Here is an 8378-nt window from a genome sequence, read left to right as displayed (position 1 = left end):
AGTGTGAAGATAACCTGGTGGCGTGACGGTTTGGACACTGCCTTCCAATGCTCCTGTCACAGGTTAAAGTCCTGCTTTTCCCATCCAAGTCCCATTCCTTCAATCAGATGATTGGAGGAGGTGACCTTGCTCAGTAAGACTAAGCTCAAAGAGATAAGCTGTTTGGGAGTTCAGGGTTTGATGCCGACTGAGCCTGTTTTTGAATGGTGGCACTCCAAGGGCGCGTTTAAAAGCACCTGGAGACACGGTGATCAAGAACCCAGAACACCTCTACGGCTGGCTGGCTTGAATCCCTCTCAGCCCCGCTAGCTGGATCACAAATGCTCAACTCTGGCCTCCAGGCGCTTTTAAACGTGCCCGCTGGGTGCCACCTTTCAAAATCTCACTCTGGGCGAAACCCTTGAATTCTGGAACCCTTGACACTTGGTCGTCTCCTCCACTCATCGGATTAAAGGAACAGGACTTGGATGGAAAACTGTGGACTCGAACCATTGACAGCAGACCTGGAAGGCAGAAGCTGAACCATCATGTCACCAGGTCATCATCACATTTGGCGCTGGTAAACGCACACTTGTGTTGCAGGTTTTCAAAAGTTCACCTGGCATCGGACCCTCAAGTCCTCGATGATGTTTTCGCTAATGAAGGACTTTCGCCGAAAGATTTATCTCAGTAGCAATGACCTGGTAAATCCAGGTTCAGACAGTAAAATATTGATTACATGGGATTCTGAGTTAACCAAGTGGATTTGACTACTTAACCAAACCCAGAGGTCCAAATACTGAGTGGAATCAGCTGGATCACTGCACAGCAGGAGCAAAAACATGGAAACAGGATTTACTTTCTGAACCTGAAATTTTGCTCCTCTGGGAAAGACGTCCATCGCTTCACACACAAAGATACTCTTTTAAATCTGGTGATTTTTGTTCAGAAGAATCATTTGTGATGTTAAGATATATATTTACTAATTGTAACTATTTTACAATCTTCTATTTTACTTATTCCCTAATTTATAATGAACAGCAACTCTCCAACACATTGGATTGAGGCTGGGACATGATGTGGACCTAGCCTGGGTTCTTCTGCTGAATGGAAGAACTTTGCTGACTGGGACACAGGGGTCGTGACCCCACTTCCTGCTCGGCTGTGCTGGTCATAGCGTTTCCCTGAATTCAAACACAAACATTCATTTTTTTTTTGTGGTTTTTAATGTTTTTGTTTTTTTAACTAGTGTTGACCTTAAAAGCCATGCATTTTCACTGAGATGATATATAATATAGTATAATATATGATACAATATGATATAATATTTATAATAAAAAATATGATTAAAAATAGAGATTTTTTTTTGCAAAAAAACAAAAACACATTTAAATTCAGTTGCCATGCTGTAGCGATAGATAGATAGATAGATAGATAGATAGATAGATAGATAGATAGATAGATAGATAGATAGATAGATAGATAGATAGATAGATAGATAGATAGAGCATAGCGCATTTGTCAATATAAATTACACCTAAAACACAACAAAGAAAACGAATTGAAAACTAAAAATTAAAAAAAATTAACAATTAAACTCAAATAAATAAATAAACAACAATCTCTGTATCAATAACCCTTCACATGTTTCTCTGACATCAGTTTGGTGTTGGGGGTATGTTGTGTGGTTTGAGCAGCCACACCTGTCTTGGATCTATGTGGGCCCAGGATCAGGGTAGGGTGGCTGTACGACTGTTGCTCATCAGAACAATCAACGAGCAACAGAGAAATCATCCATCCCCAAACACAGGGAGAGCCTCTGTCATTACAATATTCCATTCGCTCCAGGCTTGTTCCATCTTAACACGCTCTACAATTAACTGGTGTGTGTTTGCAACATCTCTGCCTGTGTATCTGTGTCGGGGGGCCCTGAAAAAGCCACCCAGGTGGCGTGTGGTAGGCGGAACTGTCACAATATCCTGTTGGCATAAAACCCAAAAGCTGTTTTGCCGATAGTGACAACATTACCATAATGCAAAACCACCCAACATCATGAGTGTGTACTTAGAAAATCTTCTAATTTGAACTGCTGACAGAAAAACACAGAATCCCCACAGAATGGTTCTGGCCTGGAGCATTTAAACTACGAGGTCCCGAGCCGGAGGAGGCGTCTGTTTGCTTTACACCACCACTGGCTGATAAAGACGAGTGGGAGAGGAGGGTGAGTGTCGACAGGCTCAGCGGAGAATGAAGATCCAGCTGCCAAACCTTCTGGTGGAAAAAAATACTTTTAAATGATTCAATAATTACAAATGATTTAAATGTTTTTTGGCTGTTGGCCCACCAGTAACGTGACTAGCACATATGTATGATGGCCTTGTATCTGGCAACATGGACAATAACAAGCGGTGTCCTACAAACTGCGGAGGGCGGTGAAGGTCGCTAAATGGAGGTACAGGGACACAGTGGAGCTACAGATGGAGCAACGAGACACAAGACGCTTGTCGCAGGGGCTGTGGACTATTACTAACTACAAGAGCAGCCCCTCCCCAGCCACGAGTGGGGACGCCTTTCTAGCCAACAAATTTAACTGCTTTTATGCACGGTTTGAGGCTGGCAACAACACCGCTAGCTCGCCGGCTAATTGGAGTTACACTTCTGGGCACGAGTGCACACTCTCAGTTTCTGAGAATGACATAAGGAGGGCTCTGATGCATATGAGCACCAGGAAAGCTGCAGGCCCAGAGGGCATATCTTGGCGAGTACTCAAGACCTGTGCTAACCAGCTAGCCCCGGTGTTCACTAGGATATTCAACATCTCCCTGTTTAAGTCGGTGATCCCGTCGTGCTTCAAGAGGTCCACCATCATCCCTGTGCCAAAGAACGCCTCTCCAGCCTGCTTGAATGACTACTGTGGCCCTCATCTCGGTGGTCATGAAGTGCTTCAAGAGGCTGATTAAGGATTGCATCTGCGACTCTCTCCTACGCACCCTTGACTCGCTTCAGTTTGCATACCAGCCGAACAGTTCCATGGATGACAGTCTTCCAGGTACTGCACACCACGCTCTGGCTGTCAACGTGGCACGGTGGCACAGTGACACAGTGCATTGCACTGCTGCCTCACAGCAAGAAGGTCCTGGATTCGATTCCCGCCTGGGGCGCTGTTGGCCCTGTGCTCTGGCGGGTTATCTCCCAATTAGGGGCCTTTCTGTGTGGAGTTTGCATGTTCTCCAGGTGCTCACATGGGGTTTCCTCCATCTAACATCAGTAAAGACACCCACCAAAAACATGCACACATCATCGTCTGACCAGCGATGGACATTTGGAACCAGGTCCCCGGGCACGTCTTCGAATGTTGCCCACTGTTCCTGGCTGTGCCCCCGGAGGAAGGATGGCTCAAATCCAGAGGCCACATTTCACCGGCCACGTTCTAAAGCATTTGGCGTGGTGTGTCGTGTGATCAGTAAAGAAGATTCTTCTAAGCTGCAGGAGCTAGGAGCTACTCTGCTGTCCTGGGTGGGTAGGCACATGTCCAGCACCCACCCTGAACACAGGATCCCCCCAGGGCTGCGTCCTCCACCCCCTACCCCCCCCCCCCCCCCCAGCTCCAACACCATCAAGTTTGCTGATGACACTGTCATGGTGGGCCTGATCACTGACGACGAGGAGGTGATCAGGAAAACAGCCTCCTCCTGAACGTCGGTAAAACTAAGGAGCTGATTGTGGAGAGAATTGCAACCGAGGACGCACCGTTTGTGATTTACTTTTGTCGACAGGGGTGAGCACCTTCAAGTACCCGAGTGTCCACATCACGGAGGACTTAACGTGGACTATACATACAGACACTCTGGTGAGAAAGGTGAGGCAGCATCTTTACAACCTCAAGCAACTGAAGAAATTCAGCATCTCGGTGAGGATCCTCAAGTCCTTCTACTCTGGAGCAGTGGACAGCATCCCGACAGGCAACATCACTGCCAGGTTTGGGAACTGTACTGGTCAGGACATTCGGCCGACGTTCAACCCAACGTACCACTGGAACTACTCTCCCCTTCCTGCAGGACTTATACACCAGGAGGTGTAGTAGCAGAGTCCACAGGATCATGAAGGATCCTCACCACCTCAACAACGGACAGTTCCAGCTGCTGCGGTCGGTCAGGGGCCTCCGCAGTCACACAGCGAGAACAAAGAGACTGAGACAGAGTTTATTCCTGGAAGCCATAAGAACTGTCAATGCTGAACTCACCAGGGGCCCCCACTGAGACACACACATAGGCCCCACTGCCTTACTGCACTGTATGTTGCATACTGTACTGCCTAGTGTATCACTGCACTGGGTTACTGCATACTGCACTGTACTGCTGTGCTGTACTGTTTTAAACTGTACTGTATATCTCCATACACACTAACTGACTTTATTCAAGTTCACATGCCACTTTACTGCACATATCTGTATTTACCATAATAGTCTATTTCATATACATAATAGAGTATTCCTTTTAGACTAGACATTTCCCACTTAGTACATCACCTTTTTTACTGTTATTTTATTCTATTTACTAACTGCATTAGGTTTTAGGAATCAGTTAGTTCAGTTAGTTTAGTTAGTTAGTAATTAGTTAGCTATTGTGTCAGTCAGTACTAATTGTGCACAATCTCCGGGTGCGTCGCAATGACATTTCACTGCATTTATGTATGATCGTGTATGTGACTTGAATGATCTTGAATAATCTTGAATATTTATTTAAAACATTGTCAAGATTCAAGAGGTTTATTCGTCACATAGATATACATACTTCCATACATATATGCAGTGAAATGTCAGAATCTGTGTTGTAATGTCCATGCTGTGAGCCTGTTGGAAGGCTGCAGTTTTAGGAGTTTGAGGTATTAGGAAGTATTAGTTAATAATAAGTTATAGTGCAGTATTTCCAATATCAAGTTCACCAAAATTGTAATTATATTTTATTTTCCTATAGACCAACAAGACAACATTCCCAGATGGAGCTCAAAAGATAGGACTTGGACACTTTCCAGTGTCCATTTTGTCACAGGGCGGGAGGTTGGGAAACTTGGCCTTATGGCTCATTTGCAGGGCTACCAGAGGTCTATTGTAATAAATGGATGGAAGTCCAGCCTGGATCTCTGGTGAAAACACATCTTTCAGGAGGCTTGTGGTCGATAAGGAAGTGCAAATGATCAAGGAAAGAAAATTACTTATTCAGAGTACTTAATCCCACCTATTCATTGAAACATGTTTAAGCACTCTATAATTAAATTTAAGGGCAAAACTCAAGAAGCTCAGCACCAATGCAGACTGACGAGTGGCTTGTTAATGGATTTTATTGGGAGAAATGCTTAGTGATGAATATTATATATATATTATTAAATATGTCACACTTTAACTCATGGTCAGTACAGTCTTAACAATTTGCAAATGACATAATGCCATTTGCTCATATCAGGTCTTGCCTAGTTGTCACCTGCAACATGGCACAACCTTCTTAGATTTCAAAATTTTACTATAATTGTTAAACGTGTGGCTTTAATCACTTCATGACACAGGCAACAGTCCACGCCCTTGCAGCTGTACACTCTGCTCCCCTTAACAAAGCCAAGGAATTGTATACATGTGGACTAGAGTGGACTGGAGGTAAGCTGTAAAAATGAGGGGAGTGCTAATACAATCTCCATAAAAGATTACATCTCATAATGCATGTACTTCTTAAATTACTTATTAATCACTTCTTTATACCATTTTGTCTTATCAGTGACATTACATGAGCCCATTACATGATCAAGAATCTGAGGGAAGAAGCATAAGAAAAGCTGAAAGACTTTAAGGACAAACTAAGAAGAGCTTTAGAGTTTTTAAAACGGCTTTAACCTCACTGACTTGCTTCGTCTCTCCACCTCCCGTATGCGGCTGTCTTCTTTTTCTCTTCCTTTCGGCTGCTCCCGTTAGGGGTCGCCACAGCGGATCATCTGCCTCCAACACCTTCTGTTCTGAGCATCTTCCTCCCTTACACCAACCGCCTGCATGTCCTCCCTCACCACATCCATAAACCTTCTCTTTGGCCTTCCTCTTTTCCTCTTGGCTGGCAGCTCCATCCTCAGCATCCTTCTCTCAATGTAACTCTCATCTCTCCTACACACATGTCCAAACCATCTCAATCTCGCTTCTCTCACTTTTTCACCAAACTGTTCAACCTGAGCTGTCCCTCTAATATACTCATTCTTAATCCTGTCCATCCTTGTCACTCCCAATGAAAATCTCAACATCCTCAACTCTGCCACCTCCAGTTCAGCCACCTGCCTTTTTGTTAGAGCCACAGCCTCTCAACCGTACAACATAGCTGGTCTCATTACCGTCCTGTAGACCTTCCCCTTCACTCTTGCTGGAACCCTTCTGTCACAGATCACTCCGGACACTCTTCTCCACCCACTCCACCCTGCCTGTACTCTCTTCTTCACCTCTCTCCCGAACTCTCCGTTGCTTTGGATGGTCGACCCCAAGCACTTGAACTCATCCGCCTTCTCCACCTCCACTACTTGCATTCTCAGCTTTTTGCTGCCCTCCCTCCCATTCAGGCACATGTATTCTGTCTTACTCCTGCTGACTTTCATTCCTCTTCTCTCTAATGCATGCATCCTCTACTTCTCCAGGCTCTCCTCAACCTGTTCACTACTCTCACTACAGATCACAGTGTCATCCGTGAACATCATAGTCCACGGAGACTCCTGCCTGATTTCATCTGTTAACCTGTCCATCACCACCGCAAACAAGAAACGGCTCAGAGCTGATCCTTGATGCAATCCCACCTCCACCTTGAATGCCTTTGTCACGCCTACTGTACACCTTACTACTGTCTGACTGCCCTCATACATATCCTGTACCTCTCTTACGTACCTCTCTGCTACCCCTGACTTCCACATGCAATACCACACTTCCTCTCTCGGCACCCTAAATCCACAAAGACGCAGTGCAACGCCCTCTGGCCTTCCCTGCACCTTTCCATCAGCATTCTTAGAGCAAACATTGCATCTGTAGTACTCTTTCCTGGCATGAAACCATATTGCTTCTCGCTGATCCCCACCTCTCCTCTTAACCTCGCCTCCGCTAACCTTTCCCGTAGCGTCATGCTGTGGCTGATCCACTTTATTCCCCTGTAGTTACTACAGCTCTGTATGTCTCCCTTATTCTCGTTAGTCTTGTTAGGAACGCCACTGCCATGTCACCTAAACATTTCCATGCTTCCCCATGTATGTCACCTGGGCCAACTGCCTTTCCACTCTTCATCTCCTTTAATGCTGTTCTCACCTCATCCTTGCTAATTTGCTGCACTTCTTGATCCACTATGCCCACATCATCCACTCTTCTCCTCCTCTCATTTTCTTCATTCATCAACTCCTCAAAGTATTCCTTCCACCTTCTCAACACACTCTCCTCACTAGTCAGCACATTCCCATCATTATCCTTCAGCACCCAAACCTGCTGTACATCCTTCCCAGCTTGGTCCCTTTGTCTTGCCAATCGGTACAAGTCCTTTTCTCCTTCCTTACTGTCCAACCCATACAACTTGTCGTATGCCTTTTCTTTTTCATTTGCCACTGCTCCCTTTGCCTTGTGCTGCATCAGCTTGTGCTCCTGTCTACTTTCTTCATCTCTCTGACTATCCCATTTCTTCTTCGCCAACCTCTTCTGCTCCATGCTCTCCTGTACTTCCTCATTCCACCACCAAGAGTCCCTGTCTTCCTTCCTCTTCCCGCATGATACACCAATTACCTTCTTGGCCGTCTCCCTCACCACTACTGCAGTTCTTTCCCAGTCATCTGGTAACCATTCATTCCCACCTATTGCCTGCCTTACCTCTTCCCTAAATTGTATGCAACACTCCTTGCATACACACTCCCGTGTCGGTTGGATTTCACAGCAATCCTGGCTGTTTCGTCCTGTTGGAAATTTTTACAAACCTTGCTGACTTTTCTGTTAGTTTTATTTTTAAGGTTAACACTTTAAAGGTTTGGGTATTGGAAGTTTCACTATTAAAAAATAGTTACATTTTCTCCAGCGTTTTCTTTATTCTTGGATAGACATATACATACCTAGATGGACAGATTGCAGGGTTGTCATGGGTGTTTTCCCCATTTACAGTTTTCTCCATTTATTGTTTTTTAATTCCATTAGGTATAGCCCATAAACTGTTTCTTTCCATTTATACATTTGTGGTGTTTGTGGGCTAAGTCTTTTGTTTTGGTCATTCACTTTAGAGCACAAATTTGAAGTGTTCTAAATATATATGTATATCTAGATGACTCACTGGAACGGAGTACAGGGGGAGTGTCAAGGATCAGATTCACTGCATTTGTGAAATGTTGACACTTGTATCTGGATTCCATTA

Source organism: Zeus faber, assembly GCF_960531495.2.
Source record: "Zeus faber genome assembly, chromosome: 1".
NCBI lineage: Eukaryota > Metazoa > Chordata > Actinopteri > Zeiformes > Zeidae > Zeus > Zeus faber.
This window is presented reverse-complemented; position numbering follows the sequence as displayed.